Here is a 25,010-nt window from a genome sequence, read left to right on the forward strand (position 1 = left end):
CATCCCAGGGCCCCAGGTTTGCTGTGTGGTAGTTGGATTAAACATTAATTTAGGTGCAACGTATATAAACACAGAACTGAAATAGCGAAAGTCTCAAAACTAGGTTGTGAGCCTCAAGGTCAGGTAATAAAGCAGGACACACTTAAAGTGCTGCACACTCCCAAACCCAATAAAATGAGCTCAAACCAGTTGACGCACAGTAAGCCTGGAGCTTTCAGGGGCCCTGGAGCTCTTGGGGGGCCAAGCCAGTTGCTCGGTCAGTAATCCAGCCCTGGGTGATAGCTGTGAGCATTTTTATTTCGTAGTGAGTAACGTATGTAGTCTAGGAAATGATCATGGCGTTAAAGTATGCGTTTTATTCTCAAAATGTAGTGAAGCAAAGACATCAGAGGTAGATTCTTGAGTAAATAGCAAATTTCTGAAAAATAAAAGTCTTAAATCTTGTCTCTCGCCTGCTGTTGGCAGTAATGTGAGTTTATAAAATGTTTCTGATTGTGATTGCGCGCGGTCAGGAGACGCTCTACACCTCTAAACTAAAAGTGTGATTGTGCTGCAGGAGGCTCATCCGCTCATAGTGGCCAAGTGTTGATTTTTAGCAAAAACTTAAATGAACTTAATGAATCTTAAATCCATTTTCTGCTGCTTATCCAGGTAATATTATTAATTATATCATTAGAAATAATATATGTACCGCTGAAGTACTGAAAACGTGATATATAATTTGCTTCCTTTGGCCGGTGTGATCGTGAAACAGGTATTAGATTTTATTCTGAGTGGTATTTAAAGAGGTCTTGCAGAGTATAGACTTTAACTCTGTGAACCCTGCAGGATCCCTTCTATCTGTTCTCTTACAGCTCTGCCGGTGACATTACAGCTGCTGTAACTCGTACAGAAACTGTTTCCAGTCTAGCTAAAAGCCATTTAAAGACAACGCTGTCTTTTTTTTTTTCTGCACTAATTTCCTCTTTGCACATACATTAGTCAGCGAGGGTCAGCGGTCGGCCTGCGCTGCTAACTGTACTGTGTCATACATCAGCTCTGCTCAGTAATTGGACATTTGAGAGGCTGGAGAAGCTGTTGGTCTTCTCTGGTGGGCGTCAGCGAGACCCCCCCCCCATCCCTACACCCCTCCATCCCCGGCCCAGCACGAGGAGGCCTGGGATGGAGGTAAAGATTTCGGGGGGTGGTAGTCACGTTTGACCATGTATAGACTGAGGACAGGCTTTTTTTCTCTCTGCGGTCGTAAGGAAGCCGGTGAGCAGGCGAACTTTCCCAGCAACTCAAACCAAACTCCGGCTAATCCCACGACGGCTCATTACAGGCTCCTGCAGGGCTGATTAAACCAGGGGAAGGTTTAGGGATTTCTGCTGGACTAACTCGTGGTTTTACAGAGCAGATTGGTGTAAAGGACCAGGGTTCCCTCCAGGCTCACGCACAGCTTTTCTTTTGGAGGCCGATCTATACGTTTAAACAACTTTCTCCCTGAATTCACCCTGCTTTCTTTCTTCTTTTGTCTCTAAACTGAAGGAAGCTTTAACTGGATAATTACTGTGACTACATGGCCTCGCTGTTCCCTGGCCTGATGGCAAAATACACACTTCCTCTAACGGGGTTTTTTAGTATGCAGGATGTTCGCAGTGGGAAAATTACAAATTAATACCGTAAACCTAGAAACAGGGTACCTACAATGTGTATTAAAAGTGTACTGATGTCCCACAATGCAACACACAGCAGAAGAAGTAAAGAACTCAGTATGCTTCAAACTAACTAAGTCAAATGACGTGTCTACTACTTACTTTCACACCTAATCACACCTGGCCAGTTGGGCATTATTATCTTATCTGTTTCCGAAAGTTATAAAAACTGTTGGACGCAGCCCCCAAATCCCACCGTCGGAGCACGTTGCTTGAAGCATACTGACGCCTTTAGTTGGGACTTTTTTTTAATATTTTCAAGCAAAATGAGTGCGTTGCCATCGGCAACAGGATCTTGCAATGACAAATGTAATGGGTTACGTCTTTTTATTTATCTTTTTATTTATTCAGATAAAGGTCAGTTGGTTTGTACAGTTAATTTAATTGACAATAGCCGTCCAGTCGTTCTTGGTCAATTAGTTGCTTGGCAGAAAATTAACCAGCAGCTAAGTCACTTTTTTTTTTTTTAAAGCACAATTTCCAAACATCCTCTGGTCCCGGCGTCTCAAACGTAAATGAGGGTTTTCGTAGTTTTCGAAGAATATTTTTGATTAATCTGGAAAACGAAGGGAAATGGATATATTTCACCATTTACTGATATTTTATAGACAGACAATGAAGTGATTATAATTACCAGATAAATCAATAATTTATATAATCGTTAGTTGTAGCTGTAGTTGGAGGATTTTGTCTGCAGCATTTTCTATGTGATGGCTTTCTTGCTAGCTTATCAAATACTCCCATTATCTCTTTAGCAGTTTTGTAATCTATTTAGATGATACTGAGACCTTCTTAGATTGCCTTTACGTCTTTTATCATTTTCTATTAATATAAAATGCTAATATATATATATATATATACACACACACATGTAATCAAAAGCGCTGCACAGATAACGTTAGTACGGTGTGTAGTTTATAATGTGGAAGGGGACAGAGTGAGAGTCTCAGCAGGAAGTGTTTCAGGTTCATTTCCTGCTCCTCTCGCCTTCAGCTGGACTGTGGTCGCTAACTCGTCCATCAGTATGAACTGGAGCGTCTGTCCGTCTTTGTTCGCTCTGTGAGGAACTGGAAGCCTGTGCGGGGCGCCTCAGTGCATGCTGGGATGCACTTCAGTCCCGTCACCCTGAACAGAAAGAAAATGGAGTGGATTTTAGAGTCATGGCTTCCACACCTCATTTTAGGTAGACTGTAGCATAAACGATCGACGTCCTTCACTGAGACGTCAACCCTTTCTACACCTGATTGGACTCCAGCAGCAACAAACAGTTATTTTCATTATTGATTAATCTGCTGAAAAATGCCCGCTATAACTTCCCAGAGCCGAACTTGATTGATTCAGGTTGCTGGTTTTATCTGACAAACTGTTTCACCCAAACAGTTTTGATCATAGAAGAAAAAGAAAAGCCTCAAATTCTCATATTTGAGCAACCGGAAGCAGAGAATGTTTGGCAGTTGTTGCTCAGAAATGACAAAGTAGCTGCTGATTAATTTTCTGCCAGTTGACTAATTGATCAATCAACTAACTGATCAGCTTTAGATTGGACTCGTTAACCATTTTTGCTTGGCTGGAGCAGGAGCCATTGCCAAAATAAGTTTCAGAGCAGCTGACAAAACAATATCTCCTCACGGTCCACCCACTCACTGTTTATTTATTTATTTTTATTTTTTATAAAACCAGAAAACGTTCGAGAAGCTTGAACCAGTGAATTTAAAAAAAAAAAAAATCTCCAAAGTAGTTACAGATTAATTTCCTGTCGCTCGACAAATTGCTTAATCAACTGATTGTTTTAGGACTTCTTGTCCTTGTTGGCTTAAAAGTGGAGCTTGACAGTTAATTCCTTACCTTGGTGAGAAAACGAGTAAGTGGACCTTGAGTGGAGATTTTTCATCAATGAACTGTCAAGCTCAACTTTTAAGCTGAGTCCTAAAACTGCTCAGAATAATTGAAAAGTTTGAACGTCTACAGCTCCATTACAACTGAGCAAACTGCATGCACCGATGAAGACTGTGTGATACGGTTGAAAGTGAGTAAGTGCACCTTGAGTGGAGATTTTGTCTATTGCTATTTCCTGTCGAGAGTCACCGGAGTAAATTTCAGGTTGTGCATCTGAAGAATCGTGCTACCATTTTTATTTCCAACACCTTATTTTGAAGTTTTTAGGGGCAGCTGTCATCATGTAAACACTTCCTGTAGTTCTCTGATTGGTCGGACGCAGGAAGTTTGAGCTGAATTGCTGTGGATGCAAACACTTCCTGTAGTTCTGTGATTGGTCGGACGCAGGAAGTTTGAGCTGAATTGCTGTGGATGCAAACACTTCCTGTAGTTCTCCGATTGGTCGGACGCAGGAAGTTTGAGCTGAATTGCTGTGGATGCAAACACTTCCTGTAGTTCTCTGATTGGTCGGACGCACGTCTGTTTGAGCTGAATTGCTGTGGATGCAAACACTTCCTGTAGTTCTCTGATTGGTCGGACGCACGTCTGTTTGAGCTGAATTGCTGTGGATGCAAACACTTCCTGTAGTTCTCTGATTGGTCGGACGCAGGAAGTTTGAGCTGAATTGCTGTGGATGCAAACACTTCCTGTAGTTCTCTGATTGGTCGGACGCACGTCTGTTTGAGCTGAATTGCTGTGGATGGTTTCCAGACTTTAATCTTGTTGAGAAAATTGTGGCTTTACAGGTTTAGATCCTCACACTGTAGTAAGACAAATGGAGGTGTGTGTTCAGTGGGACGGGCCAACTAAAGGGCACCCACATATCACTAGCACGAAGCAGCAGATCCCTGTTCAGTCTCAGGACTGTAAATCTGCCCTCTTTTGTCCTCCTGCTCTTGAGGCTGCAGCGAATCTCCTCTTTTTTTTGTTTGCAGACTCTTTTTTAATCATTACTGGGAGGCAGCGCTCGGCTTTAATTAAAAGCAACGTAGCAGGAAACCCTGTGATGACTCTTCCTGAGGGAGGGCAGTCTGTCTTTTTACTCTTTTTTTACTAACGCATACCTTCACATCCGATGGTTCCCCTCTAAACAGAGGCCATTAACGGCAGCGTGCATTTGTTTTTTTTGGGGTTAAAAAGGTCGTTCCCGCTTCAAATGAGGTTAAAAATGTTGAGCCCCCTAGCAGCTTCGAGGAGATCAGCAGGGTGTCTGCATCAGTGTTTTAATCCGTGTTACCTTCAGTCGAATTGTGATGCTTTCCTGGAGTTAGTCTGAAACCGCCTGGAGTGAAGAGCGAGAGTTAGGAAACGGCTTTAAAGGAGCAGTCTGACATTTTAGGAAATCCTCACGTTTGCTGTTTTTTAGAGATGAGAAGATAAATATCAGTTTCATCTCAGTGATTAGTCTGTTAAGCTTTTTTTATTTCAGTTTTTTCAGTCACTGTTAGGCTTCCGCCAGTAAAACTCAACACTTCCTGCACTTCACATTAAAAGCACAATCCCACCTGTTCCTTGTACACTTTTAATTTCAAACATCTGAAATATTTTGTTTCACTTGACAGTAACTTAACAGCGATTTTGAAAGTAGAGTGGTGAGTATGACATGACTCTGCTGATGGAATTAGTGCTGTGGACATTTTAATTTAAACTGAATTTACCACGTGAACTATAATCGTACAGGTAAATCCAACCTCAGTGTTTTTAATATATATATTTTTAGACTTTTACTTGAGGATTAACGATGACGTCTTCTGTGAGAAAGCGAGACGTTGCTACAGCAAGTTTTTAAAACGGGTGCATATGACAACTTCAGGAATTACATGTTTGTTTATTTTGTGTTTTTGGGCTTTTTAAGCTTTTTATTACAGACAGTAAACGGACGACAGGAAGTGAAGGAGAGAGAGATGCAACAAACTCCGGCCGGACTCATTTTGAACATATGTATCAAAACTTTGTTAGAAACTCGGATGTTTTTCTAACGAGCACCCTTGTTAGGAAGCCCTGGCTGGTAAACAGGTTGCAGATCAGCCGCTGCAGACTCAAACCCAGCCTTCCTCGCGCTGTCCAGTCCAGGTTTGTATCTCCCTGCAGTCGTGGATCTGTGTGACGGCTTCCTATTACCGAACAGCAAACAGTCATTTCCAGAGACTCACAGAAAAGTGCTGATGTAGCTCAGCTGGCAGGCAGAGGGAGCAGAAAGGCTGCGATGAATTAACCCATGTTGACTGCCATGCTGCTGCTGCTCTCTCTAAAACACTGCCATCTTTCTTCACACAGCAACAGACTGTAATGTAAAAAAGGAGCAGCAGTAAATCTGTTTTGGTTTTTTCCCTCTAAGGAAGATCATAACTCACTTTCTGCAGAAAATACTAAAATCAGTACACAACTCAAACCGGCCTACCAACCCAGAATATACAATTTTTTACATTTGATTTGCATATAATTTATATTTTTCGTTCTAATTTAGTCCTCGCGCTGTTTTGGACGTCCTAGAAATACTGAAATCTGTTAGCATCAGTTTTATTTCATGTGTAATGTTTTAGTTCCTTTTTTAAATACTCAAACTGGCTCTTTTCTTTTTAAATATTTCAGCTGCATCCTATTAAAACGGGCTCCTGCAGTTTTTATGGGTCACAGTTCAACAGACATGAAATGAAAAGGGAAAAGGGCTAAAACACACCGCAGCCGCTCGCCGCGCGTCAAAGCAGAGTATGTTTTCTGTACGGCGGCGGCGCTCGTGGCAGTTGAGTCACATTTTCATCTGTATACGAACTTCTGTGATTTCAGTTTTACTTGAAATAACCTGAAAAGCTCAGAAAGAAGGCAAGGTGGAATATTTAGTGTTTGTTTTGTCCGGTAGGTTTCAGTGAAGATGAGCTTTATTAGTCGGGCTGCAACTAACGATGATTTTTTTTAGTATCTAATGATCTGTGGATTATTTTCTAGATTAATCGTTTTGTCTAATGCCCATTATAATTTTCCAGTGTCCGACCATCTGTATAAAACTCACGTTATATTCAGATAGCAGAGATACGAAACAGAACAAAGCAGCAAGCCCACACGTTTGAGAAGCTGGAATCACAGAAAATCTGGCATTTTTGCTCTGAAATGACTAATTTATTATCAAAATAGTTGCAGAAAATCAACTAATCGTTGCAGCTCTATTTATTACTAATACATTCATTTTGTTGTGGATTTTAAGGTCTGAAAATCTGAAATATCTGTAAAAGATACGAACACTCAACGCAAAGTCCAACTTACTTGTTTGTTCCGACGCTTTCAGCCACACCTGGCGGCCTTTCTTGGTGGATGGAGTCGCTCCGTCGTTAGGGAGATGCTGTCGTTGTGTTTTGGATTGATATTTTTTTATTTATTCCCTCGCAGACGTGAGCAGGGGACCAATTTACGCCTCACAAACCCTCACGGTTAAGCAAATGTTGAAAATATAATTGCCTGGGTGTCGTTGTATGCATGACACAATAATTAAGCTTCTTCATAATCGTCATCGTGTTTGTATTCCAGAGTCAATTGCATGAGAAAACAGGTGACTAACAGCTCTACATATCCCATCATGCAGTGAGGGCAAGTCTGTTTTACTGCTTTACGTCGCTTCAGTGTTTAGTAGCAGATATATGGCCGAGATCACAGGATCGGAGGGGATGAAGGTTTCTGCGTGTACAGTCTTTCCTGTGTGCTCAAAGCGAGGAGGCAAGGCTGAAGCTTCCCTCAGGCTCGTTCGGCAGCAGAGTTACAGTCTCTGGAAACAACAGCAGGTTCACAAAAAGACCAAAAAGTCATTAAATTTCATCTTCCTCTGTTCCACAACTCTTTATTTGTTGCGTTTGGAGCCGCTCCCCCTGGGAAATAATAAATAATGAGTGAGATTGTTTTTGGAAAACTGCTTTTTTTTTTTTTTTTTTTTAGTAGAGTGAAGAATGAAAGATGCAAGTTTAGTGAAATCGATAGTGTGAGCGTGAGGCGAGTCGTCCATACTGTACTGTAACTGCTGCACAGACGGTGTTCAGACCGGCTGCAGACACAACTCCTCCTTTACTTCGTCCCGTCGAGGCTTCTGTACTGTCGTTCTCTGCCCACTGTAACGTCACACACCTGTGATCACAGGTGAGAAGAGAAGGTATTTACTTCCTGTTAGTTGTTTATTGAACCACAACACTTGTTTGCACCGACCGAAATACGTCCATACCGCAGAGTATTGAAAATCTGCTCAGTTTCATAATCTTACTGACTCTTCGATCAGATGGTTCCTGATTTAAATCAAAGTTATTGCAATTTTAGACTGTATTTTATTTAGGTAAAGGTATACCCAAGTGTTCTAGTATACTCAAGAAACTTTATTTCATTTTGAATATTTATTTAAAACATTATTTTTCTTGTGAAATTACAACTTGATCTTTTAGCATAATAACTTTTCCTCAAATTATGACTTACTGTTGTCTCATATTCTGTATTTCTCATGAAATCATGATTTTATCTTGCGACCTTTTCTCATAATTACGTTATGAATTATGACTTTTTGTCTTAAAATTGCAACATTATCTCAGGATATCACCGCTTTTTCTAATAACATTACAGCATTATGTGACAGCTTTTTCTTGTAAAATTAAGACTTTATCTCATGATATTTTGACTTGTTCTTGTAAAAACGTGATTTTTCATGATATTACATTTTTTCCTCACACTTTTAACTGAATCCTCGTACTATTATGAGACTTAAGTTGTACTTTTCCAAGAAAAGACATAATTTACAATTTAAGGCACGATATTCTGACTTATCTAGTAAAATTACAGCTTTATTGTTATGATACAACATTTTTCTCATATAATTATGACTTAATCCTAAAATTATGACTTTTTATGACTCTTAATAAATTACTTATTTCTTGAAAAAGTGATTTATTCCCATAATATCAGGACATTATCTTATGATATTGATTTTCTTGTAAAATAAGGACTTTATTCATGAAATGACTTTATTCTGATGATACGACTTTTTTCATGACTGTGCATCTTATCTTATAGTGAATTACTTTTTATTGTAGTATTATTACTTTTTCATGAAATTACGACACTATTCTCACAACAATTTTCTTCTGAAACGCTCAGATATTTTCCGTCACAGTGGCCGCGTTACTCCAGCGTGTTCGTGACGCCGTCTCTTCCCTCACAGACCTGACCGCGTGTACAGCATATTCATTTTAACGAGCGTCTAAACCAGGGCTGTTTCAAATTCAGCCGGGTCAGATTTTAAAACCAGGAAATGCAGATGGGCCAGACATCTTCAGCAGCCTATTTAAAAGCTTTTTTTTGTTTTGTTTTTGGTAATGACACATTTTAAACAAAGGCGTTCGGAGATGGCGGTAAAATAAACAAACGCTCGCCGGTCCAGGCGGCGTTAAACTGACGGCTTTCATTGTCAGATTTGCGTTTCAGCGTTGACGGAGACACATTTTCAGCAGAGCACTTCCTGCTTGTGACCGTCGACAGCCAGATGTTTTGAGGAGCTGCTCAGCTGGTCGGAGCTCACGTGAGGAAACGTTGATTTGTGTAAGATGTGATCGGCGGCGGCGGCGGCGCTACATCCGCGAACATCCCGCCCGATCGGTGCTGCGCATGTGCAGCTCTCAGCAGAGATGAGAAGGAAGCGAGGCGGCTCACTCGTTAGCTGCTTCCATACACCGCATGTGTAGTTGACTTATTTTGTCATACATCAGATTCATGTACGCTGGGCCACTCGGAGGCTGCTGCCGGGCCGGATTTGGCCCGCGGGCCGCCAGTTGAATAGGCCCGATCTAAAGCCCCAGGGGAAGCGTAACATCAGGTATAGAAGTGATGCGATGACATGCCCCCGTGCTTTAGATGTGGCTTCATTAGTAAAGAAGAAGCCTGGAAACATTTTCTTCTTCTGTAGCGAGCTGTGAAGGTGGCAGGTGGAAACATCCTTCAGCGCCGTCAGACTGTCTTGTTCTCCCTTCGGGGAACGACAGAGTCATGTACTGGAGTGCTGCAGAGCTCGGATTATCCTGCTCAAAAAGCAGAGAAAATTGCTGTAATAATTCAAAAATTGCCTCCCTGCATCGTGCGCAGAGCCTCTTCTTCTTTTTGAAGATGTGTTTGTGTAGCAGAGACAAAGTGCTACAGTGGCTGAGTAATTTGCATGTTTTGTTTATGAGCCCTTTTGTGGAGACGGTGTTTTCAGCACAAGTCCATATCATTGCTCAATTTCATGCAGACCTGAAGTTAATTGTTGTGGTTTCATGGACATCAATGTGTTTTCCCTGCCAGCGGACACAGCGCTATGTTCTCCTGCACTCAAATACCATCCACACACGCCGCTGTAGGGCGAGGAAACTTACAGTCAATTATATCGGCGTATTTGGTATTTACAAAGTTCAACCTGATTGTCCAAGGAAGGATCTCTGAGTATCACGAGGTGCGGAGTTCACAGAGAGACTCACAGATAAATCAGGACTCGTTGCGATGCTAATTAATCAAAGCGCACACAGGCTGTAGGGTAATATTCTTATACAGGGGAACGATGCTGATGTTTGGTGGAATTGACCAGTTAAAGGAAGTCTTTTTCATTTTGAAATGAGGAATAACACATTTATGCTCCTAACAATACGATTCTCTGTTGCACAAACAGAAAAGATAAACCTTTATTGATTTCCAGAAGGGGAACCCACTCTTCTCTTATGTTTTACAATCTACATTTTGTCACCATAATTGTATAAACTATGATTTTTCTGTAGTGAATCTATTCTGTACACATATCTATTTCCTGTCTGTCCCTCCTGGGAGAGAGGGATCCGTCCTCTGTTGCTCTTCCTGAGCTTTCTAACATTTTATTCCCCCTAAAAGGTTTGTTTTTGAGGAGTTTTTCCTCATTCGAGTCGAGGGTCTGAGGACGGAGGGGGTCGTGTGCTGGACAGATTGTTAAGCCCCTTGAGGCAAATTATGATTTGTGATACTGGGCTGTATAAATAAAATCGACTTGACTTGGAAATTCGTGTGTTACAGCAGCACAAGGGCATAAATAAGTACAGATAAATAGAGAAAAGTAAAAAATAATTAGCAGTGGATATAAAATTAATTTAACAATATAAATAAAATAAGAACAATACAAATTAAACAATACAAATATACAATACAAATTAAACTCAAACTTACAAGGCGAGCAGTACATGTACAGTGCACACGACCAGTGTTGTACTTAAACTAACTAGTAGTGCAGTACTTTCTCTTTTATCTGAACACGTTAACCAACACCACCAGTGTTTTTAACGGAGACACTGTTTCTACATCAGAGCGAGACCGATAAATCAGCCAGGCCAGTACGCACACGTTGGTTTCGGAGTATATGTCGGCCGATTAGTAACAAAAGAACTGCAGTGCAGAAATGCCAAACTAGGTTTGAGGTCATTTAGAAACGGTGTCTCCTTTACGGAGTTCGTCCGCCCGAGACTTGTTTAGTTTTACACTGTAAAATGTCTGTGGGTCACAAGTAGAAAAGAAAAACAAATCTAATGGATCCGTATCAAGATTGTTTGTTTGTGCCAGGTTAAAATAATCAGTTTACGCCAGAAGGTTACAGTTAAACTACACTTTATTGGTAGAGCTGCAACTAACGATTAATGAAATTATCCAGCAATCTGTGGATTATTTCCTCGATTTTAATCATTTTTTCCACACAGTGTCACCAGTTAGTGACAAATGCCAGTTATAATTTCCCAGAGCCCCAAAATCGACGTCTTCAGATGTCTTGTTTCGTCCGACCACCTGTCTGAAACAGTTTACGATCCTCACACCTGAGAAGCCGGACTCACAGAAAGCTCGGCATTTTTGCTTGAAAAATGACCGAAGTGAATAACCGCTTATCAAAAATAGCTGCTGTTTAATTTTCTGTCTATCGACTAATCTATAAATCCACTAATGGTTTGCAGCTCTTTTTTATTAGAAATACACGAATTTTGTTGTAGACATGAAGGTCTAAAAATGTGATTGTGTTGAGAAGTGATTGTCAAACCAATTTATACAAAGTCCAACTTACTTTGTCGCCGTTGTCGTCCTACTCTTACAGCTGAAAGACTAAAAGTCAGTTCTATGACAAAATACGTTACTAGCATAGCTACATATCCCATCATGCAATGAGGGGATTTAAAGAATTTGCTATAGGTCGATATATCAATATCTGATTTTGTTTTATTTTTTTCAACTCCCAAATATCTGCTTGTCTGTCGCGCTGTATTCTACATATCTCAAACATTTCTGTTCACTTGCTAGCGGCTGACGTACACACACCAATGCCGCTCCGTCTGCGATAAGCTAACGTTGGTACCTGAGCGTGTAGTGGTGTGATTTACTGCTGTTTTTTTGAAAAGTGCCATACAAGTAAATCTCTTTAGTGTTATTATGTCCTTTTATTACGTAACAGAACGGCCGACCGAGCGATGTACAGCGTGAATCTCTGCGTCTGTGCAGACGGAGAGGAGCTGCAGTATCTGTGCGACACATGGCAGCTTGCGGAGGTCAGTTGATCTCCGCCGTCAGATCTGAAGGGCTTCGGTCTGTCGGCTGCACAGCCGGCGTAGTGATGAGCTGCAGGGACAAAAGCTGCACTCATTTGTTTCCTCTCTCTGTGGAGCTTCAGTCTTCCTCATTCACAGGCCTCACCCTTAATGAACTTCCTCACATTTTCTCACCTCGGTATCGTAGCAACACGCTTTATCACCGTCCAGTCATCTGGGCCTCAGCTTTGTGTGCACACGGCCGCTTCTACAAGAATAGAAGTACAGGAACAGTCATTATCTTCTTCTCAGACCTTCAGAATAAAAGCGTTTAGGCATGGATTTGAATTTGTGATTTTCTTTTTTTTAATTTGAGGGTAATGGGTTTAGAAAAGTGTGTACACATGTTTCTGTTTGTTGTCAGCCGGGTCATTGTCATTCGCACGGTTCAGATTCAGTCTTTTTCTCTTCTTCCTCCACCCACTCGTATCGTCCACGTCTCAGCCGTCCAGCTGACTGACACGATGAATAACGTCTTTCTGAAGAGAACGACGAGACGCGAGCAAATTCCTTGACATGGAAGCGACTTGTGTACGTGAGCTCTTTCATGCATAACAGATTACAGTGCGGCTCAGGTTTGAGTCACCACTAATCTGTCAATCAGCGGACAATAGTGGACCGAGCTCTCTTTATTCGAGACGCCAAAGCAGAAGATGTTGTTGGGTGTTGTTAACCTCTTCAGCTTTGATTTGCGCTTTCATTTCCTCGGTGTCTGCTTGCTGTTGTGCTTCATTGGGGATTTTTTTTTTTACATTCACTGAAACACGTTTTCATCAAGTAGAAGTTTTCTACACGTCCTGTGATTCAGAGTTCCTGATCTCCAGGAGAATTTCAAATAAAGTTGTGTGATTTCGAATAGTGTTTGCACAAACGATGTGAGTTTCTAAAGATGGGTCGAGGGGTTAAAAAGGTGGAGGCGTCATTTAACATTTAACACTGTGTGTCATGATACAACTTTAACATTTAATGCTGATTTTGATAAATTACATCGTAGTATAACTGGTTATATTTGACAAAAAAAGACCGTATGTCGTGGTCTTCCTCAGCAGATGGAGTTAGTTCCATGACCACCGAGCAGCTGAAGGCTCAGGGAAAAAAGCTAGTAAGTGAACTTTGAGTGGTTTTTGTCAAACTACTGTTTAAGTAAGTTTGAGAATGAACTTTCATGCTCTAAATTAGATGTAAACATTGTAGATTATGTGCTTTTAATGAATAGAACCAGATGAAAATGTTTGCTGGACTGATATTATTAGCATATCACAGTAAAAGCAGCATTAGCATACGCTGCTGTATATTGAACCGTAAGTAACAAGAAACGGCTAAAAGAGTACTGGAAGAATAATTTATCACACAAAGAAGTTATTAGTCATTATTTTTCAACTCGTATCAAAAATGTATTTCTCATTATACAGGCCTGCCGACACGACGGACTACTTCATTTATGTTTATTATATTTCCGTACAGCTTATTATAGTTGTGATTTGAAAGAAGTTACATAGTTCATAGTTATTTTTATATAATATTTTCTTTTTTTCTCAACTTTAATATTCTTTGGTGTGCTGTTTTGTTGTTGTTGTTGGTACAAAGTGAGATTTACAGTTTAAAAGGTACTGTTATAGTTTGCTGTTAGTGTTATATCTTAACAAGTTTATTTTTCTGCTGTAGAAGTTTGATTTTCCTTATCTGTCAATAACAGAGCCGAAACGATTAGTCGATCAGTCGATCATCTGAAGGTTATTTGGCAACAGTCTCGAGTTCACTGGTTCCAGGTTTGCAAATGTGAATATGTGCTGGATTTCGTCGTCTTTTATGATAATAAACGTGATATGTTGGGGTGTCAGTCAGGCAAAACAAGCTATGAAAATGAAAACCCTGACTCTGGGAAATTTTACGGACAAAATGATTTAATTGAGAAAATAATGTGCAGATTAATCGATATTATATATTTTAAAAAAACTCAAATCAAGTATTAGTATTAGGACTCTAGTAATGAACAGAAATAACTAACCAACATTGAAAACATAAGGAAAATGTTAAAAGGGCTCAGTTGTGATTTGACTCCCAGCACCTGGTTATAAACATGTTGTCACTCTGAAACGCATTAACATATTTTCAGCGAGACCAGCTGGTAAAGTCTAAAGTATTTTGGTCCTGTACGGCCTCCGTACCTCTCGAAGCAGCAGTTGATCACCAATTGATCGGTGTAGCTCTGCCCACGTGAACCTTTGTAACAGACCTTCATAAACAATGAATACAAACCGTTTTTCTTTCTGAATTTTAGAAAATTAGAGACTGAAATAAAACAAGTACCCACCAGTCCTGCTGCTTACATGTAAATCAACCAGAAAGCCCTGCAGAGGCTCGATAAACTCACCTTGAACGCTGTAATTTAAAGGACAGTTCTGACTTTTTCCACAGAGATTAGAATCGGGTCCTTGTTGAAGCATTTTTCCTTCCTGTAAAGGGCACAGCATTAGGAAAGGCAGCCGTATTGACTTTTTCCTTGATAAGGTTTTCCAGCTCGTCTCTGTGTTGATAACCGAGTGCAGCGGCGGGCTGAGGCTTCGGTCAGCAGCTTACCGGCTGACAACACCGCTGTGCACAGTCAGCAGTGGGACCCGGCCAGATAGACCCACTTTATCATCAAATGCTGAGCCGCAACATCTCAACCCCACTTTATGGCAGATTATTTTGACAGTTACCATGACAGCAGCGTCTGAAATGTCTTCATGTGAGATTTCAACAAGGAGATGTCCTTAAAACTTCTCAAAGTGACACAACTTTCTACCTTAAAGCTGCATTTTGAAAGACTTTTTATATAAAAACAATCTAATCTGACTAAACTGGAGAAAATCAAGTGTTATGTATTTCTTTGGTGACCTTTTTGTTATAAAACCATTACTATAAACCAGGCGGGTTGGTAAACACGAGCATGCTTTAAATCACGTAAAACTTTGGCCTGATGTTGGCGCTACAGAAAAGGTCTTGAGGTCACCAGAATTAGTCTGAATCGTCCCATGTGGACCAAGAATATCTACAATGAATTACATGAAAATGTATTTTTTATGATTCAAAGAGCTGGATGGAGACTTTTTCCACAGAGCACAATGAGGCGAAGTGGATTGTGTGGATGGTCCACGTCATAAGTTGTTATATAACTGCAGTGGAGTGTACTATACCACTTTTTTCATCTCCGCTTGCCAAAGATATCTATTTATTTTATAAGTGAGCTTATTCTTTGGCACTTCTTCGTCAACCTTGGTATAAATACTCCAACAAATGGGGACAAGCTGTAGCCTTGTAATTGGCACAGACTGTCAACGTAGCATCTGAATTTCTTTGAGATCCATTTTCTATCGCTTTCCTTGAATCATGTTTTCAATTTATCATGCTTTGTACTGTAAAAAGTTCAAGTTCATACAAACAATAACAAAAACTCCACTATGGCAATCATCTGTGAGTCATCAGTAGCCTGATAATCAGACTGAATTTCTATTTTGTTACGTGTTGATACAGAAACTGTGGTCGAAGCGAAGTATAAGTGATTGGGAAATAATCAGTGAATGAAGACAAAGTGTTTCCAGCAGAGTGTTGAATATAACATGGCTCTGTTGTTTTACTAATGAAACTAGAGCTGCGGAAATGTACATGATACTGAATTAACCACGTGAACCATTATAGAACATACATAGCTTTTATTTGTCCGTGTGGGCCAGGCTATTATTTGAGACCACCTTAAACCATTACACAACAGCTATACGATGCAGATGGGAGTATGCATTTGAATTTCTGTAAAATTGTCTGCTAATTGGCAGACCTTCAGAAACCAAACTTGACCTTGAAAATGAAATCTGCCTCTCCTCGATGTTTCCCACCAAGCGATGATCCCCCGAACAGGAAGTGTGGTCTTTGGGTTTGTGGTGAGCGGGTCCGGTGTCTTCGATCAATTAAAGGGTAAGCATGTATGGACAGGGGGGGACGCCCCGCACACAATTGATTCAGTTAACCCACAGACTGACAGGATGATGGGCTGTAGCAGCCTGCTGCTCCCATAACCCACTGCACCTCCATCTGTCAGACTGAGAGAGGAGTGTAAACTCAGGAGCTTCACTATCTGGACCTGACAACGTTACGTTGAATCTTTGTCATGTTGAGATTCCTGCAGCTGCTTTTCCAAACAGCAGGAAAATGTGTTTCTTACCTTCATGATGTGTTAGGAGGTTTGTGGTTCGCCTAAACTATCGCCTGCAGAGTGCAGCATCTTTAAAATAAAACCTGAATATTGTCCGAACGTAGATGTGGGCCAGTTTTTAGCAAACATATAGAGCTGTAGTGCTGGCACCACTTTCTGTCTGGCCATTGTTAGGTTCAGGTTTCCATAGCTGGATCTGGTTCCAGGTTGTCGAAATACTTTATTTCTTGGTGTTTAGAAAATCCAACAGAGGTGGAAGAAGTACTCAAAGTAAGTAAAAGTACTAACACCACAGTGTAGAAATACTCTGCTACAAGTAAAAGCCCTCCATTCAAAATGTTACTTAAGTAAAAGTACAAAAGTATGAGCATTAAAATATACTTAAAGTACCAAAAGTGAAAGTACTCATTCTGCTGAATGGCCCATTTCAGAATAATATACATTATTGGATTTTAATTATTGATGCATTAATGTGTTCATCACTTTAATGTTGCAGCTGGTAAATGTGGAGCTCACTTTAATTACTTTATATACTGCTGGGTAGCTTAATCCATAAAAATACATCAGAATTTATTAGTTGATTAAATTTTGTGTTAATAATCTGAATCTGCAAAGTAACTGTCAAAATAAATGTAGTGGAGTAAAAAGTACATTTGCCTCCAAAATGTGGTAAAGTAGAAGTATAAAGTAACAAAGTGGAAATACTCAAATACAATTACCTCACAACTGTACAATACAAAAGTACAGGACTTGTGTAAATGTACTGAGTTACTTTCCACCACTGGAATTCAGCTAACGGCTTCACATATTTAGCCGACGCTGACCGTAGCTCTTGTGGCAGATTATAATTAACTTTAATCATATAAAATTAACTTTAATCACATATAATTAACTTTTTGTAGGTAATTTGCCAAAAGGTGAAAATAAAATGTGTCTGTTATATGGGCAAAGTGCTCTCTGCAAGCCGGCGACTGCACTTGACCAAAGATCATTTTGTGACTGTGAAGTAAAAGAAGCATCACTCGACGTTCACTTGTGGGATTCAAAAGGATTCAGATTCGATAAAAGGCTATCGACTTTAGCATTACTAGTTAGTGTAACTCCATACAATCCCTCAGTGTGGGTTTCTTCTATCGCTCTTTCTGAAAAGTGACGTTTCTGGGTTTTACTATCCATATTGTAAGATCAGTGAGTTTCCACTACAGCACGATTCATTTGTTAGCATTCAGGAAACTACAGATCCCAGGTCAGTTCTGCCAGTTTTCAGACCGTTAAAGCAGCAGCAGACTTCATTACAGCAGGCCGGGACAGCAGATCACAGAACAGCGTGAGGCTGATGTCTAATTCGGACGCTGGGAATCACCGACCCACAAACCTTCGCTCACGTGGGGAGCAGATTTCTTCAGAAGCTGTCGTATCGTGCAGACTTCCAGGTTTTACGGACGATGACTATGATGGAAGTTCAAAGCATTTTTTCATTATAAAAGTAAACAATCAGACTTTTGATCTTATCGCTCAGCCCTGAAACTCCTCCATTAGCTACAAAACCACTACACAGCTAAACTTAATTAGCCTTTTAACCTTTTAACAGTCCGTCGAACAACCGCTTGAACTGCCGGACTGCTTTGAAAGTAGACTCCGTATTTTTAAGGTTGTGTATTGTACCTGGATTATTTTTACAACAGGGTGTTCTGTTTGAAAACGACCACAATGGCTGAAAAGAGAGAAATCTCACCTATCAATACACATATTGCATGTTCAGATTCATGTAGCTTTTCGTAGTACTAGCAGGTGGAATAGTGGGTGGTTAAAAGTTAAAAATGGCGCTTTTCTGTGGTTGCCTACATCAGGTGACACTCGGCTGCTTGGCTTCAGACGTTGAGGTTTCTGAAGGTTTTATTGGAGTTTCTCTGGTGTTAGACATCTCTTGGGTTGTTTTTAGGTTGAAATTTTATCTTCAGAATCAGCTTTATTGGCCAGGTACGTGCACACATTAAAGGACTTTGACTGTCGGTGTACATACACAGAAATAGACATAAAAACAGCTAAAAACAAGGACAACAAGGTAAACAAACATTAAGCTACTATGTGCATCAGAAATACTTTATTGATCCCTGAAGGGAAACTCTTTGTTACAGCAGCTCGCCTTTACGTCAGTGCACACAGGAGAAAGTACCAGCAAAAAATATAATACAATACACTATAAAAACTATAAAAACAGGTCAGATAATACATTAAGTACCAGGTGGGTATAAGTATAAGATAAAATAAGTGTGAAGTACCAAGTGGGTTTACCGGTTGATGATGATAATACGGTATAATAATACAATTTAATAATATAAGTAATAAGCAGTGGTGCATGTACTGTTGAGTTAAGTGTAGCTTATTGAGGTTATTAAGATATTGCACAGCAGTAATGGAGGTATGAATAATATCAATAAATAGGAAAACTAACATGGGAAAACTAAATATTGCACGGAAGTATTGACACAGAATATTGCACAATTATTTCAAGTATGGCAGAGATGTTAATGATCAATGTCCAGTTTAGTGACTTCGGGTCATACAGACTGACACTTAATGTAGATATATAGTACAAAAACAACAGTAACATTAGTAAACAGTATGTCAATTGGGGAAATAAATATGATTATAAAGCAGCCTGTTACATTAAACGTTAGGTAGGTGGATATGAGCGTGTGTAGATTTAAAAAGTGATATTTACATTAACACAGATAAATTTACATCGCTGTAACTGCCTGTCTTGGCCAGGATACTCTTGAAAGAGATGTTTAATCCCGACGAGGCTTTCCTGGTTAAATAAAGGTTAAATAAATAAATGAAAAATGTTCCTTTGCTCCACCTGTTCAGCTACAGAAGACGTAGAACAACCGACCCTGGTTGTAGTAGTGTTTTGGACATAAAACCTCTCCACCGCCTTCTCTGTTCTCTCCCATAAAGTGGTGAGTTATAGTTGTTTGTCAGCGTCAGCCTCGCTGCAGTGTCAGTTTCATCAGGCTGCTGTTATTGTTGGTGAGGAGAGTCAACAGCTCAAACTGGCGCAGGCCCGGAGAAGTCTGGAGTCGAAAGTGAGTTTCTGAGCTCCCCAGTCTCCTGCTTTTGTATTAACTGGGCTCTTCTTTAATCTTTTATTTATCCCCTGAACTAAAGAGGTCATCCTGATTAAACATTGAGTGGGAGTGCTGCAGTTTGGGGAGTTTACAAGGGGGGGGGGGGGGCGACTGACGGGAGTTGAAAGTCATTTTGTTGCTGTTTTGGCTGCCGGGCGTCGACTCCTGTTATCACCGGATCACATCTCTTCCTCCCACCGCTGGGATTAGTCGATTAGGGATCAGACAACTCTGCTGACCTGTCCCGCAATCCTCCTCATGTCCCGTTTGGATCCTTTTCTCTAAACTGAAAATTATCCGCCGCAATTTGACGGTGTGCAGAGATTGTAGGGAAGAGGAAACGAACGATTAGGAGCAGAAGAAGTCTGGTGTCGTAATTAAACCACTGCTTATTAATACCTCCACCAACACAGGCCTGTCGTCAGCCAGCGTGGGCTCCGTCTCCAGAGCTGCTGAGTCAGCCCCTCCTCAGCATCCTGACCCCTGATTGGCTCAGATGGCCCTGTTAAATGGGTAATTATGGAAATGCCAGGGGTGCTGTTCCATGAATAATGTTGAATGACTGCTCACTGCAAATTATTAATTGTTTTACTTGATCTGTTGAACTCGTGTGGACTCGCAGCGAATCAATTAGGATGTTGTTGTAAGTGTTGGCAGTGGAAATCCAACACAACCTCAAACTTTAAGAAGCACTTCTGTCCTGGTTTGAGAGATGTGCAACACGGAGCGACCTGATGTATCTACCTGTATTAATACTTACTGGTATTTGACCTCCGATATTCCTCAACTTCCAAAACAGCCTCATGACTTTTGCTTCTCCGTCTTGATTTTAAGACGACGATAAGCTGTAATCAGCGTGTCCTTCACTTTGAATAACTTCAGGCTTTCACTTCTACCAGAATTGTCTTATTTATCATCATATTGTTTTGTTTTTCTTTTTTAATCCACTTGAGCCACAGATGTGTGCGCAGACAGCGATTAGAAACCTGGCTGTGGTGTTTGTATGCTCTGGGGAGGCGGAAGCAGATCACATGATGCAGACTTTAAGTTTTTATGGGTCCACGTTGGGTGTTAACTAAACCACTAAAAGCTGAACATGACAGACCTGTTGCGAGCTGAAACAAACGGACCGTTCTTGATTGTTAGACCATTACGATGTGGTTGAACATAATGTTTTCAAGGATTTTTAACACTTCTGGACTGCCAGACTGCTTTGAACGTGGGGAGACACCAAACATTTAGCCCCGCTAGCAGCGTGCCCAATGTTTTCACATCTCCAATGATGAGCATGTTTGATGCCAGTTAAGGCTACAACAGGAGTCTTACAGGTAAAACTAGACACTATACAAAATAATATAGAAGTACAGAAGTGTAATTTCGTGGCTGCCGTGAATAATATAGAAAATATACCAAACTGCTCAAAGAGTTTTTTGTTACATAAAGAACTTTGCTTAAATAAAACAAAATATATATATTAGTTAGAAACATTCGATGCCAACTTACCTGACAGGTTTGATACTCACTTCTTAAAGTGGTCATAATATGCTCATTTTCAGGTTCATAATTGTATTTTGGGGTTGTACCAGAATATGTTTACATGGTTTAATTTTGCTGCTCCGTTTTAGCTCCCGAGTGAGGCGTCGCGATTCTATTCGATCTTTGTTGGGAGTTGCACATGTGCAGTACCGAGCTAAGGACTACTAGCCAATCAGAAGCAGAGTAGGGCCGGTCCTGACGGTTACTACGGCTTCGGTTCAGCCAACAGCCCGAAGCAGCTCCACAACGCAGACGGGAGCGAGACGCTTCACAGTGGGAAGTTATTCATTTGTAACTAGTTTATCTTTCATAGCTAACGTTTTAATGAGCTCTGTCTCTACGTCACAGTAACAGCTTTATGCCCATTGGCTGCCTGGAGGGTATCTAACGTTATTATAATTTCGTATTTAGGTGTACTTGTTGAAACGGCTCTATTCGTGCATCATGACGCGTGCGACACAGCGATGTAGAGTAGAGGAAGTAAAGGCCGGACTGCAGTCGAGCTGTTCAGTTCAGGAGCAGAGTCTTCTGTGGGAGAGGGAAACTCCCTTTGGGCTTTTTCACTTTGCAAACTATTACATGCACAAAAAAAAAGATATATAACACAGTGACGGAAAGGGGGAAAGCCAAAAAGCATAATGTGACCACTTTAAGACACATTTTGATTCATATGCCAAAATGCTGAGTTTACCTTTCATAGTGCGGTTTCTCAAACAGGATTAAAGCTCACCTGGCTTTCTGTAACCGAGATATGACGGTAACAAACGAGGAAACACCTTTTGCTAATGACACCCAGCAGACTACGTACTCTTAGATACTTTTTTTTTAGTTTAGAATAAACTCGATGTTTCCGGCCGTGAACGTGTAGAGGAGCGGCGTTCGCCGTCGCAGGTCTTTGTCTTTGTGAGAAAGCGAGCGGAGAAAAGAGAGGAATGTTATTGTCTTTTCCACAGCAGCTGGTTCCTTCTCAGCCCCTGCTGTCCAGGCCTCATTCACTGCTCTCTGATTAGGTTTTTGTTGCCTCTCCCTCCGTCTCCTGCCTGTATATATGTGTGTGTGTGTGTGTGTGTGTGTGTGGGTGAGGAAGTGGTTCGTTCGTCAAGGCTTTTTTAGGAACAGACAATGGACTCACTCAGCCAGCTAAACAGACATCAGCAGAAAGAGGTCAATTATGGAAAAGGACTAACAAAGAGCAAAAAATTCTCAGCGTTAGTCTGATTAGTCTTTGTTACGGAAACCATTTTGTATACTTCAGCTCGGAGAAATTGGCCTCCTGCTGTCTGCGTCGGGCCCTGATTGTACGTCTGACATCTATGAAAATGTGAAATGCTGCATCTATTTATTTATTTATTTATTTTTTGCTCTTTTCACTCTACAAGCTTCTTGTGATGGGGGGAAGAAAGAACATTTTGTCCTGCTGGAGCTGCTGCTATCCTCGAGTCGGGTCAAAACACATTAAATGGGGAAAAAACTCACAACTTAAAACTGCAGAAAAATTAGTTTTTTTCTCTATTTAAATCAGAACAATGTGTTGGAGTGGCCTGTGTGTTTGGCCTTCTTACCCAGCATTCATTTACATACTCCTTCTAGGCCAGCATCCCACAATGCCCTGCTTTTTATGCATTATTGAGTCTCCTAGTGACATCCTTAAAAGGGGGAAGAGGCCTCGCCATAAATGGAAGCAGGACTCTGCATTCAACAAGGGCGACTTCAAAGACCCTTTTGAAAAATTGATCAGGTGGGTTTGTAGCTAAAGTAGATCTCAGGCTGAGGCCTTTTCATCAGGTTAACAACACAAAACACAACCACAGAGAGAAAAACTCTTATTTATGTGCATGAAAGGGAATAAAGCATCAGCGGACGATTCCTCTGGTGGGAGTGGGGCTCCTTGGCCACTTCTTCTAAAGAGGTCACATCTTTCTTCTTTTTCAGCTGTTTTTCCCTTAAACGTTCATTTTTCCTCACAAAGTGTTGCACCGAAGGGTATATTACTATGATATGATAAAACTCGATGGCAATAGAGTAAAGTTTCCACGGTAACGGCGTTGCCGCTGAGGTTCATCATCAGATCTTGATTGCGACTCATGATGTTGATGTTTTTGTTGTTGTTGTTTTTTACAGCGAGGTCACTAAAAAACAACAGAGGAAATCCGAGAAAAAGGAGCCGGACTGGACCGAGGAGGACACGCGTGTGTTAACAGATGAATCTGACAAAACGAAAACAGATGCTGCGAAGTAAAAATCCGATCTAAACGCATTGTCCAATCTGTGGCAGCAAATGTGGAGAGAAATACTCGACTCGAGACTCTGCCTGGTAGATTTTTACACGTCGAAGAAACTCGTTTGTGCTGCTTATCCTTTTATTATTGTGTCTGCTTCTTTTGAGCTCTATAGGATTGTGTATGATATGAGCGCAGAGGAGTGTCGTGTGAATCTGCTGTAGACAGACTCTTCATCTCCAGCGTCTGAATAAGTTCAGTTTTCAACCAACAACAGGACTTGTCTGCTTTGTACTCTGGGGGCCCAACGTAGGGGCCAGTCGGCTCGTGCATTTTTATCAGTGGATGAATCAATCGGTCAATCGATTTGAATATTAATCTGCAACAATTTTCATAATGAATAATCATTTTTTTTAAAGCTGAATTGTCTAAATGTTGTCTTTTATTCCCTCAGCTTTGAGAAAGACTGCGTCAGTAAGTAGTACAAGCATCGGATATGTTTGGATTCAGTAAATATTCCTGCTGGTTTTCTTCTGTGATAGTAAACTGGATGATTTTTGGCTGGTCAGAATAATCGTTTAATAGCTCTTCAGAAACGCAGCCCATCTTTTCTTTGGTCCCAATCGTTAGCTCGAGGGCAACACGCACCAGAGGCGTCGGCAGCAGCGTCAACGCACATTCGCTCTCCAGAAACTCTGCAGGTTTCTCACGTTCAGCCCAGCCGTTTGCATCGACCACTTGATACAGGCGTCAACACATAAGAGTTTTGTCTCGTCAAGATATTTGTGTGATATTTGAGTTAAGAGCCTCAGAATCCACATAACAATAAAACCTTATTTAAGTATATTGTCAAAGGACATGACTTAACTTAGATATGTGCTGAATACTGTCTTTTTTTATTATAGAAATCGTTAAAGTTCAGAAGAAAATATTTGCCTTATTAGTTCTCTAAAGAGCAACTTACACTCTCTGCATTCAGGCACGTTGCCTTGATCTTTGCCACAGAGATTTTTAAGGTCTTACACGCAGCATTATTAGAAAAACATCCAAAGAATCGATTATAAGACTTAAAATCGAATCGACTAACTCAGAAAAGTGACTTCACATTTGAGTTGCTCTTTAACGCGGCCGTCCACAGACGTTAAAACACAAAGGCAACTCATTGTTGTGTTACACAGTCAGTGCTATTTGCTTTTTCCAGCACCAGCAAAGCAAAGACGAGTCGCTAATGTCTTAGTTTAAGTCTTTTAGCTGCCGTTAATCCAGTCCTCGTGATGCTCCTGGCTGACGGTCAGTCCCGGTATCTGTGGCTTTCGCATTTATGGTCGAGCGGTTCAATAAGCTGCAGTGTTGTGACTTCTGTGAGGTCCCGTCTGAGCGTCTGTCCTCGGCCAGTGAAGTCCCAGCTGCGTCATCGGCCCCATCGGCCCATTGTTGTCGTCCACGGCGGCCGTGTGTTTGAGTGACAGCCCACGCCCGAGGCCGCGCTGCGTCTGACTGTTGGAGTCTGCGACGCCTCCTCCTTTTCTCTGTGGAAGGTCACGGGGTCGAACATCACATTACATCACCCGGATGATAATAAAGACGGCACTAAACGTCACGCGCTGCATCGCAGGGGCCGGCAATAAATAACTGAGGCTTCAGCCTGGAGGTGTTGGTGCTCACTGCAGGGACCGGAGTTCAGAAGGGAAGAGGGACAATCAGGTGACTTTATCCAC

General features: G+C 41.0%; 1 protein-coding gene across 7 annotated transcripts in view; it reads left to right on the forward strand.

Annotated features, from left to right (window-relative positions):
- Nucleotides 1-25,010, forward strand: part of phf21b (PHD finger protein 21B) — a 105,392-nt gene that overhangs the window by 7,149 nt on the left and 73,233 nt on the right. The gene's annotated exons all lie outside the window — the stretch shown is intronic.

This window comes from Siniperca chuatsi, linkage group LG23, assembly GCF_020085105.1.
Source record: "Siniperca chuatsi isolate FFG_IHB_CAS linkage group LG23, ASM2008510v1, whole genome shotgun sequence".
NCBI lineage: Eukaryota > Metazoa > Chordata > Actinopteri > Centrarchiformes > Sinipercidae > Siniperca > Siniperca chuatsi.